Source organism: Ricinus communis, chromosome 1 (assembly GCF_019578655.1).
Source record: "Ricinus communis isolate WT05 ecotype wild-type chromosome 1, ASM1957865v1, whole genome shotgun sequence".
NCBI lineage: Eukaryota > Viridiplantae > Streptophyta > Magnoliopsida > Malpighiales > Euphorbiaceae > Ricinus > Ricinus communis.
The window spans coordinates 14,279,748-14,291,997 of NC_063256.1; the positions used below are offsets into that span (position 1 = coordinate 14,279,748).

A 12,250-nucleotide genomic window follows, 5' to 3' on the forward strand; every position below is an offset into this window, starting at 1 on the left:
CGTTTTGAACACAAAGATTAGATCAGAAAACAAAATAATTGAATCTCAGTGTTTGCACCTTTCTCTGTTTTCCTTGTTATTTTGAAAATCCATTAATTGGCGCTTTGAACACAAAGATTAGATCAGAAAACAAAATAATTGAATCTCAGTGTTTGCACCTTTCTCCTGTTTTCCTTGTTATTTTGAAAATCCATTAAGTGGGTTGATTGTCAAGTATCTGGTTGGAGTTTTTTCTTTTAGCTAATTTTTTTTTTAAATATATTTGTTAAGTAGATAGATTAAAGTTGGCCAGCCATCTTGATCAGTAGTTTGGTCTGTGTTTGCCAATTAGGTCTGATTGACAATCAAAAATTTCTTCTTACCCAACTCGCTTTTTTATGGATGACATTTATGGAAGGAACCTTGATAACATAGGTCCGGTTTGGTCATGTACATGTGGTTCGACATTTATAGAAATGAATGTCGCTTTGCACGCTTAACTGATATTTCAAACCATTGTTTTTCTAGGGACGTATGGTTAGATATTCAGGAAGAACTCTCATTGGTGCCTAACTTTTTACTTCTAATTTCAGCTTAAAACAAAAAGTTTAAATTTCAGTAAGTTTTTTGGTTGCTATGCTGTTTCTTTCGATCAATTTGTTAGGAGAATGGTGAGGTGATGCTAGCTTTATTAGTTTCGCTTTGTGGTTTTGATATTTTGACTCAAAGAATTATATGTTTTGTGATTTCTTCTTGCTTTTTGTAAACAACAGCTGTCGCTTATATAGACTTGAAAAGAGTTCTTCTAGCATTCCAATAATCTCAAAGTGAGCAATCCGGAGAAAGGAGCCTTGTGGTTATGTTCTTATGATGAGGGAGTTTCTCTACTACCTTATGTGTTTCGCTTTAGTCAATGATTAACTCCTAATAGATGTACAATAATTTAAGCTAGTTAAGTTGTATGTATTTGTAGGGTTCAACATTTTGATTGTTAAGTATTATTTTATGTTGAAATATGATTCTTTTTTTTTCTTAATCCCGACCGATTTGGAACTATGGAAGGCCGAGCTCTTTATGCTACTACCTACCCGATCTTATGTCTTCCATTGTCGCAAACTGTAGTTTTATTGCATTGCTAATAGACATTAGTATATTATTTTGGGTGATTGCTCTAGTGATTGGCTTTCAATGTTTTGTGCTTTTGGTTTTTGTGGTCTCTACTTAATTATGATATTGCCGATGTTTAGATAGTTGTAGCCGGATTAAGTTTAATTATTCAATTTGGTTCTAGTTTACTCTCTCTCAGATTTTCTTCCCTTGCAGGATTTGGGTTTTAGTTTTTGGTTGGGCATTTTTGGCCGTGGTCAAACTTTCTCCTAATTTCATTTGGTTCTTGTTACGCATATAGCTTCTTATTTTCAATGCTAGCTTTTCTTAATATTTATGATACGTGACTTAAAAGAAGGTGAATAGTGATAACTTTTTAAAAGAGAGATATAAGGTGAATAGTGATAACTTTTTAAAGAGAGATATAAGGTGAATAGTGATAACTTTCTAAATGTAAAAATATACTTTTCTTGTTTTGAAGTTCTAATCTTGTACTCCATAAATTACCGTGGTGCCAAAGAAGGAAATGAAGTTCCCGTGGCTTGATCTTGATCTATATTTTAATAGCTTCTTGTTTCAATCTAAAATTTGTTTCATGATCGACTTGGGATGAGTGAAATCGGGAAGTAAAATTGCATGCATTTGCTTAATTTTGTCTTCTTTATTCGCATCACCCTTTGTGGAATCCGCTTAACCTTTTACAATTACTCTAAGATTGAGTTGTTTTGGAAATGCTTTGTAGCTTTGATCAATAGTCGAATCTTCTAAAGGTACACATATTGGTCGTACACTTGGTTTGACTTTCCTTTCTCCATCTTCCCCGCAGCTCAACTCTATAGTTTTGATCAATATTCTTTTTGGGTTATAGCAAATAAATCCAATCATAAAAGCATCCAATTGAGAGAAGTGAAAAAGAGCCTCAAGTGCCACAATGGTAAATTACTCTACTTCTTATTTGTATTCGATAATTTTGCTTTGCTTTGCGCCTTGAATATTATAGGTGAAATATATTTAATATTCCAATTGACCCAGTTTAAATAAAAATATAAAATAATTATCTTATATTTTACTAAAATGTTTGCTAATACTTTTTCTTTTAAATTCTTTTGGCATTTTGGCATATATTGGCTATGTCGTCTTCTGTATTACATGCTATGCATCATGGCATTTTAGCACACATTGGCTACCTTGTCCGCTCTCCAGCCTAGGTCAATTGTAGTATAATGATGCTAATTTTGAAGGTTAGCTAGCTGCAAATTTTTATGTGATTTTTTTTTGTATTTATGTTGTTGGACACTTTAGTAAGAACAAGAAAGCGATTGCCTGTGGTTTATTTATTTATATCATATGTTTTCATTTCTTTTTTACTGGGAGTAGAGCTATTTTTGCACTCTTTTTAGTTATAAGCTCTAAATAAATTCAATCAAGAAAGCATCCAACCGAGAGAAGGGAAAAAGAGCCTCAAGTACCAAAATGGTAAATTATTTCACTTTTTATTTCTATCTCGATAATTCCGCTTTGCTTTGCATCTTAAATATTATGGGTAAATGTATTTAATAATCTTATTGGGTATAACAATAAGATTTTAGTGATAATCTTTCCGTAGGGAGTTTTAATCTTGCCAATCCTTTTTTTGGCGCTTTGAACACAAAGATTAGATCAGAAAACAAAATAATTGAATCTCGTTGTTTGCACCTTTCTCCGCTTTCCTTCTTATTTTGAAAATCCATTTAGTGGGTTGATTGTCAAGTATCCGCTCGAGTCTTTTCTTTTTAGCTAATCGTTTTTAAAATATGTTTGTTAAGTAGATAGATTAAAGTTAGCCACCATCTTGATCATTAGTTTTGGTCCGTGGTCCGCCAATTAGGTCTGGTTGAGAATAAAAGTTTCTTCTTACCCAACTCGCCTTTTTATGGATGTGACATTTATGGGAAGGAACCTTGATAACATAGGTCCGGTTTGGTCATGTACATGTGGTTCGACATTTATAGAAATGAATGTCGCTTTGCACGCTTAATCGAGCATTTCAAACCATTGTTTTTCTAGGGACGTATGGTTAGATATTCAGGAAGAACTCTCATTGGTGCCTAACTTTTACTTCTAATTTCAGCTTAAAACAAAAAGTTTAAATTTCAAAGAAGTTTTTGGTTGCTATCCCGTTTCTTTGATCAATTTGTTAGGAGAATGGTAAGGTGATGCTAGCTTTATTAGTTTTGTTTGTGGTTTTGATATTTTTGACTCAAAGAATTATATGTTTTGTGATTTCTTCTTGCTTTTTTGGCAACAACAGCTTGTCGCTTATCTAGACTTGAAAAGAGTTCTTCTAGCATTCCAATAATCTCAGTGAGCAATCCGGAGAAAGGAGCCTTGCGGTTATGTTCTTATGATGAGGGAGTTTCTATACCTCCTTATGTGTTTCGCTTTAGTCAATGATTAACTCCTAATATTCTTACTAGAGAATGTACAATAATTTAAGCTAGCTAAGTTGTATGTATTTGTAGGGTTCAACACTTTGAATGTTCGAGGAAGTATTATTTTACATTAAAATATAATTTTTTTTTTTTTTAATCCCGACCGATTTGGAACTATGGAAGGCCGAGATCTTCTTACCACATCTTTCGTGTATTAACTCCAACTAGTGTTGTCATAGAGCACTAATCATGAGGGAGTTCTTTTTCTTTGAATAATGGGTTTTCTATTTTGAATATGATTATATTAGATTGATCGAGGGAAGTTATGGGTTTCTAATTCATTTGGTTCCTTACTTCCCGTAAGTCCCTTTCTCTCATCAGGTTGTAGGTTAAAGATTGAAAAATAAGCTATTTTGGATGTCATTATCCATAATCTTTTATTTAATTAATACTCTTAAGTAGTAGTGAATTTTGAGTATTGGCTTTTCTGAGATCCCACTAGCTTGTGGAGATATGGCTGCCATCATTGAAAAATTGGTTCCGTTTTATAATTTTGTGATTTAATTAATTGCATTATGATATTGAGGAGCCCTGTGCATTGGTTTTTGTTCATTTCTTAGTCTCTACCAGCTTATGGAGAAGTGATAAGTGGCTTTTGTCACTATGTGCTTCGCTTCTCAAGGCCTTGATTGCAATTCTCAAATTTGGGTACATTTGAATAAACTTGACTATGACTGTTCCTTTCTTTAAAAAATTAGTTGCAGGCTTGTGCACAGGTTTTTATTTTGGATCCTCGTATGTGGAGCTTGTGTATTATTAGCCTCTTTTAATTCACAGAATTTGAATCATAAGCATATTTTTTGCAGATTGTGACATGGTTTATTGTTCTGGCAATTAGAGGCTCTATTCTGATCATACCAACAATGCTCTTCTACTGATTGCTCTTCTCCAGTAATTTCCACGATTCTGAGATCATCAAAGCCACTGGAATAGTCACAAAGACTGCTTAGGTCACGCCTATAACCTCCTCGCCTACATGTTGGCTAATCATGTATGTAATCTCAAGTCAAATTTTGTATGCTAATATTTTGTTAATAGCTGGGCCATTGCATGCTGCAATGGTAGAAGTCTTGCTCAAGGGTAGAGGAACAGTTTTAAGAGCAACAACCACTTTATGTGAAAATACTAAGGGCAAGACTCTCCCTAAATTCCGCTTTCCAAGATTCTTAATTCTTCAGCTTGGAGCATGACAGCTATCATTCTTCTATTTTAGATGATTTAGCATTACTATTTTGTCTACTTCAGATAAAAATGCTATTGGGTCCGAATAGTATTCTACTCTTAGCGGGCCTTGCAATGATTAGCCTTCCGATCTTGTAGGTCTTAGGAGCCTCGTGGTATCTGTTGTCAATCGAGCGTCAGTGACGTGATCGCAAGTATGCTTATAGACATGAAAGTGCGCCTCTTATTTGGATTGTGGTACTTTGAATAAAGATGAAAGCAAACTATGAGGAAACAATACTCGTGTGTTTAATGGCTGTGATCCAAAAAAGTGAGGTACAAATTTATGAAAGTACCAAAAAAGTTAAATTCCATTACAAGTGATGACAGATGAAACTTTATCATCTTTATTTGCTATTTGAATCAATGCTTGGAAATTAATTGAAGCTTTTGGTCCCCTCCTCCGTGACTCATGCAAAGACTAAACATATGATTATCTTCATGACTCATAAATTTATAATCACTTTTTTTTTTTGCAACATAAAATAGCTCTATTCCAAACTTATATACTTCATCCGCGTAGAATGCGTGAGTAGTGGTAAAAAGTGTTGTGTGAAGGTTTATTATAACCTTTTAACAGATGTTTTTTGCTTTTTATATTTTCGGCCCATCAGCCTGTGGTTTGGAAACTCGTGATTTGCTACACTTATTGCTATCTCGGGTCTGGTTCTTTTTGCCCATTTAATTGGAAATATGCAGGTAAATGTGGAAGTGTTGCACCTTTTATCTGTTTTTAGCCTCCATAGGATTGTATATATTGTTTCTCCGTTATAGCCGAGCATCTCATATTCTAGGTTAAATATTTGGATGCGTGAGACCATCAAACAAATAATTTATGTTTCTTTCCCGTGGATAACAAAAATATTGCTTTTGGTTTTAAAACCTAAAAACCATTGATTTCACCTTTTCTTTTCTGTCACATGAAAATCAACTACGAAGTACTACTTATGGGAAGGAACCTTGATAACATACGTGTGGTTTGGTCATGCACATGTGGTTCGACATTTATGGAACCTTGATAGCATTGCGGTTATGTTCTTATGATGAGGGAGTTTCTATACTCCCTTATGTGTTTCTGTTTTAGTCAACAGTATTAACTCCTAATATTCTTACTAAAGAATGTATAATAATTTAAGCTAGCTAAGTTGTATGTATTTGTAGGGTTCAACACTTTGAATGTTTGAGGAAGTATTATTTTACATTGAAATATAATTCTTTTTTTTTTTTAATCCCGACTGATTTGGAACTATGGAAGGCTGAGATCTTCTTACCACATCTTTCAGGTATTAACTCCAGCCAGTGTTGTCATAGAGCACTAATCATGAGGGAGTTCTTTTTTCTTTAAATAATGGGTTTTCTATTTTGAATATGATTAAATTAGATTGATCGAGGGAAGTTATGGGGTTTTTAATTCATTTGGTTCCTTACTTCCCAGAAGTCCCTTTCTCTCATCAGGTTGTAGGTTAAAGATTGGAAAATAAGCTATTTTGGATGTCATTATCCATAATCTTTTATTTAATTAATACTCTTAAGTAGTAGTGAATTTTGAGTATTGGCTTTTCTGAGATCCCACTAGCTTGTGGAGATGTGGCTGCCATCATTGAAAAATTGGTTCCGTTTTATAATTTTGTGATTTAATTAATTGCATTATGATATTGAGGAGCCCTGTGCATTGGTTTTTGTTCATCTCTTGGTCTCTACCAGCTTGTGGAGAAGTGATAAGTGGCTTTTGTCACTATGTGCTTCGCTTCTCAAGGCCTTGATTGTAATTTTTAAATTTGGGTACATTTGAATAAACTTGACTATGACTGTTCCTTTCTTTCCTAGGGATAACAAAAATATTTCTTTGGTTTTAAAACTTAAAAACCATTGATTTCACCTTTTCTTTTCTGTCACATGAAAATCAACTATGAAGTACTACTTATGGGAAGGAACCTTGATAACATACGTGTGGTTTGGTCATGTACATGTGGTTCGACATTTATGGAAATGAATGTTAGGCTTTGCACGTTTAACTGATATTTCAACCTATTGTTTTTCTAGGGACGTATGGTTAGATATTGAGGAAGAACTCTTATTGGTGCCTAACTTTTACTTCTAATTTCAGCTTAAAACAAAAAGTTTAAATTTTAGTAAGTTTTTTTGTTGCTATCCTGTTTCTTTCGATCAATTTGTTAGGAGAATGATAAGTGATGCTAGCTTTATTAGTTTCGCTTGTGGTTTTGATATTTTTGACTCAGTAATTATATGTTTTGTGATTTTTTCTTGCTTTTTTTTGGAAACAACAATTGTCGTTTATCTAGACTTGCAAAGAGTTCTTCTAGCATTCCAATGATCTCAGTGAGCAATCCGGAGAAAGGAGCCTTGTGGTTATGTTCTTATGATGAGGGAGTTTCTCTACTACCTTATGTGTTTCTGTACAATAATTTAAGCTAAGCTAAGTTGTATGTATTTGTAGGGTTCAACACTTTGAATGTTCGAGGAGGAATTATTTTACATTGAAATATGATTTTTTTTCTTAATCCCGACCGATTTGGAACTATGGAAGGCCGAGCTCTTTATGCTATTGCCTCACCGATCTTATGTCTTCCATTGTCGCAAAACTGTAGTTTTATTGCATTATTAATAGACATCAATATATTATTTTGGGTGATTGCTCTAGTGATTGGCTTTCGATGTTTTGTGCTTTTGGTTTTTGTTTCTCTACTTAATTATGATATTGCTAATGTTTAGATAGTTGTAACTGGATTAAGTTTAATTATTCAATTTGGTTCTAGTTTACTCTCTCTGTCTTTTCTTCCTTGCAGGATTAGGTTTTAATTTCTGGTTGGCATTTTTGGCCATTGGGTAAAACTTTCTCCTAACTTCATTTGGTTCTTGTAACGTACATAGCTTCTTATTTTCATTGCTTGCTTTTCTTGATATTTATAATACGTGACTTAAAAGAAGGTGAATAGTGATAACTTTTTAAAAGAGAGATATAAGGTGAATAGTGATAATTTTCTAAAAGAGAGATATAAGGTGAATAGTGATAACTTTCTAAAAAAGAGATATACTTTTCTTGTTTTGAAGTTCTAATCTTGTACTCTATAAATTACTGTGTGTGAAAGAAGGAAATGAAGTTCCTGCGGCTTGATTTTAATCTATATTTTAATAGTTTCTTGTTTCAATCCAAAATTTGTTTCATGATCCACTTGGGATGAGTGAAATGAGGAAGTAAAATTGCATGCATTTGCTTAGTTGTCTTCTTTATTCTGCATAACCCTTTGTGGAATCTGTTTAACCTTCTACATTACTCTAAGATATAGTTGTTGTTGGAAATGCTTTGTAGCTTTAATCAATAGTCAGAATCTTCTGAAGGTACACATATTGGCTGTACACTTGGTTTGACTTTCCTTTTTTCATCTTTCTGTAGTTTGACTCTATAGTTTTTATCAATACTCCTTTTGGGTTACAGCAAATAAATCTAATCATAAAAGCATCCAATTGAGAGAAGTGAAAAGAGCCTCAAGTGCCACAATGGTAAATTATTCTGCTTTTTATTTGCATTCGTTAATTTTGCTTTGCTTCCGCTGAATATTATAGGTAAAATATATTTAATATTCCAATTGATCCAGTTTAGATAAAAAAATAAAATAATTATCTTATATTATATTAAAATGTTTGCTAATACTTTTAAAAAAAAAATTCTTTTAGGATTTTGGCATATATTGGCTATGTCATGTTCTGTATTACACCAGCCTGGGTCAATTGCAGTATAATAATGCTAATTGTGAAGGTTAGCTAGCTGCAAATTGATTTGTGTTGTTAGGCGCTTTATTAAGAAGAACAAGAAATCGATTGCCTGTGGTTTATTTATTTATATCATATGTGTTAATTTTCTTTTTCTGGGACGAGCTATTTTTGCACTCTTTTTTGGTTATAGAAGCTCTAAATAAATCCATTCAAGAAAGCATCCAACTTAGAGAAGGGAAAAAGAGCCTAAGTACCAAAATGGTAAATTATTTCACTTTTTATTTGTATTCGATAATTCTGCTTTGCTTTGCATTTTAAATATTATGGGTAAAATGTATTTAATAATCTTTTTGACCCGTTTTAGATAAAAATAAAAACATAATTATTTTCCATTATATTAAAATAATAGTAATGTTTGCCAATACTTTGTTATAAAAAGAATTTAATAATGATTTTAAGATGGTAATGTAATTACAGAAATTTAAAGTGTTAACATATAACGAAATATATTTTTCTTATATTCGATAGACTTCTTGAAATGAAATAGAAGGAATTACACTTAAAATGAAGGGGCAAATACTATAAAATCAAATATAGTTAATGATTGTTTAACGAAAATCTTGATGAAAGTGATTCTTAGTATAAAATTATAAAATTGAAAGATTAAAAAATATAATTTTTAAATATTAGATGTAACTGATATGAAAAAATACATGGGGCAAAGAATAATTATTCTTATAAATAATAATAAAATACTTAAAGTTTTATCAAATTTTGTCAATATATTAAATTTATACTATTCTTTATAATCAAAATCATTACAACGCAGTTGTGCAATTCGCGGGTAAAGAATTAGTTTAGGATAAAGTCTAACTATTTATAGTCTATTAAATTAACTTTTAATATAAGCATAAAAAAATTAAGATATTAGCTAAAACAATTTTAGTCGTGCTATTATTATTTTTAAATAATTAACTAATTATTTCATAAATGTGCTATATGTTAGAATGATATTGATCATAGCCATACATCAAAGAAGTCAATTAGTGTTAATGAGTTTTTTTACTACGGTAAGAACATTAACTTTTTACGGAGATTGTTTTTCTTTTAAAATATGGCTTGATCACATGCAATCTTCTATTCTATTTCAATGAGTTTATATTGAATATAAGAAGAATGGGCAAGTAAATTTTATTAATTTCATTTTATGTAATATATTAATTAACACTTCAAGTTTTTGTATTTACATTATTCTTTTAAAATTATTATTAGAATTATTTGGTCACTTTTCATATATGAAGATAAAACTGAAGGTACCAAGGTATCTTTCACTAGAATTAGATAATGATACCAATGTACCTCTCTAATGAGTCTAGTCAAAGTACTAAGGTATCTTTCCATTAGATTATGCGAGGTACCAAACTACCTCTTCCTTAGGTTAGTAGATTTTTAGTATTAGAAAACTAAGTTATTAAGTATAAGATATTAAAAATGCAATTTTAAGTGCTACTTTTTAAAATTAGAATTATTTTCTAAAAGAAAATTAATATTTTAGTTAATATGGTTTTTAATAATATAATTAAAATACTATTTTTTAGGATTAGTGTTAGGGGTAATTATTATATATTCTCTATGTTTTCTATATCATATTGTTTACCACTTAATATATAGAATTATATTTTTCATCATTCTATTTTTTTTTTATTTTATACTAAACTAAATATTAATTAGGTTTAAGTTTACATTATTTGCCTTGATTTTTATTGTAATATTTAAATTGTTATTTAAAACTCCTCTTAGATTTAATTAGAACTATTATTTGTGCTATTTATTTTAAGACTTTTTAAAGCCAGTGTTATAATTAATTCCCCTTAAACGCCCCCTCATCCTTAATCCCTTTCTAGTTATGCTTTATTTTTCTTTTCCTCCTTTTTCTTTACATGGTTTAATTTCCTATATTAGGTTTTCACCTCACATGTTTAAACAACTAAAATTAATTTAGCATTTTGTATGGCTCCAATGCTCAACCTAAAGTAAGTTAAGCTTATTAGTGTAATCTTCCCATCCCTTATACTTATGTTCAGCTCAAATGTTAAATAAAATGGTTTTTAGATTTATGAAATAAGGTCAGTTTCACATGTTAAGAAAAACTTAAGGTATTAAAATAATGAGTCTAGTTAAGATACTAATGTATCTTCTACTAGGATTAGATGAGGTATCAAAGTACCTCTTCTTTAATATTTCTTTACTATTTTAATAACAAGTTTATTTGTGTTTAGTTTTTTTGCTAACTTTATTTCTTCATAGTTGCAGGTTTTAATAACAATGATTTAGGAATCTTAAGTGATTCATTTAAAACTCCTCTTATAATTAATTAGAACTATTATTTGTGCTCTTTATTTTAAGACTTTTTAAAGCCAGTGTTGTAATTAATTTCCCTTAAGCGCCCCCTCGTCCTTAATCCCTTTCTAATTATGCTCTATTTTTCTTTTCCTTCTTTTCTTTACAAGGTTTAATTTTCCGCAATAGGTTTTCATCTCACATGTTTAAACAACTAAAATTCATTTAGCATTTTGTATATGATAGACTCCAATGCTCAACTTGAAGTAAGTTAAGCTTATTAGTGTAATTTTTCCATCTCTTATGCTTATGTTTAGCTCAAGTACTAAATAAAATAATTTTTAGATTTATGAATTAAAATTAAAATTAAAGTTGGCCAGTTTCACATGTTAAGAAAAATTTAAGGTATTAAAATAATGAGTCTATTCAAGGTACTACTGTATCTTCTCCTAGGATTAGATGAGGTATCAAAGTACCTCTTCTTTAATATTTCTTTGCTATTTTAATAACAAGTTCATTTGTGTTCAGTTTTTTTTATAATTTTATTTCTTCATAGTTGCAGGTTTTAATAACATGGATTTAAGAATCCTAAGTGATTTATTTAAAACTCCTCTTAGAATTAATTAGGATTATTATTTGTGTTATTTGATTTAAGACTTTTAAAAGCCAAGGTTGTAATTAATTCCTCTTAGGCGCCCCCTCATCCTTAATCTCTTTCTAGTTACGCTACATTCCTTTTTTTCCTCCTTTTCTTTACATGGTTTAATTTCCCGCATAAGGTTTTTCACCTCACATGTTTATAATTTTGTTCTAGAATACACATAATTAAGACATACTTTAAATATTAACCAAACAAAAAAGAACATACTTTAAACAGAAAAGTTAACATTAATAGTAATGCTCACAAAAACATGCCATATAGTAATGAAATACAGCTATCACACAAAAACTATATGGTCTTGTACAAGAGGGAAAGCAGGAAAAAAAATGGGATGGTTTTGGCTTAAAAATTATATATTTCTATGGAGAAATGATATCTTCATATATATAATAATTTTGAAAGCACTAAAAGAATAAAAACAAATTCACTTTGTAATAATGCTTTACATATTACTATTGGGAATAATTTCTCTTCCGGGGGACCTTCTCCAATTATGCCTTTTCAGAAGGGAAAAAGACTGCATAAAAGGAAAATATAGAGCTTTTAGAGGAATATTAGGCTGGTGGTTGAATTAATTATCATAAAATAATAGTGGGAATGTAATCTTTCCATCCCTTATACTTATGTTCAGCTCAAATATTAAATAAAATGACTTTAGATTTACGAAATAAGGTCAGTTTCATATGTTAAGAAAAACTTGAGGTATTAAAATAATGAGTCTAGTCAAAGTACTAAT

The 12,250-nt window shown here is 30.7% G+C and overlaps 2 long non-coding RNA genes across 2 annotated transcripts; both read left to right on the forward strand.

The window, feature by feature from the left end:
• The first annotated feature begins 5,411 nt into the window (after positions 1-5,411).
• On the forward strand, positions 5,412-7,300 carry LOC125370462. Its single transcript, XR_007216477.1, has 2 exons — positions 5,412-5,477; positions 7,082-7,300. It is a non-coding gene; the product is annotated as an uncharacterized LOC125370462 (long non-coding RNA).
• A 61-nt stretch (positions 7,301-7,361) lies between these two features.
• LOC125370461 lies at positions 7,362-8,671 on the forward strand. Its single transcript, XR_007216476.1, has 2 exons — positions 7,362-8,300; positions 8,475-8,671. It is a non-coding gene; the product is annotated as an uncharacterized LOC125370461 (long non-coding RNA).
• The last annotated feature ends 3,579 nt before the right edge of the window (positions 8,672-12,250 follow it).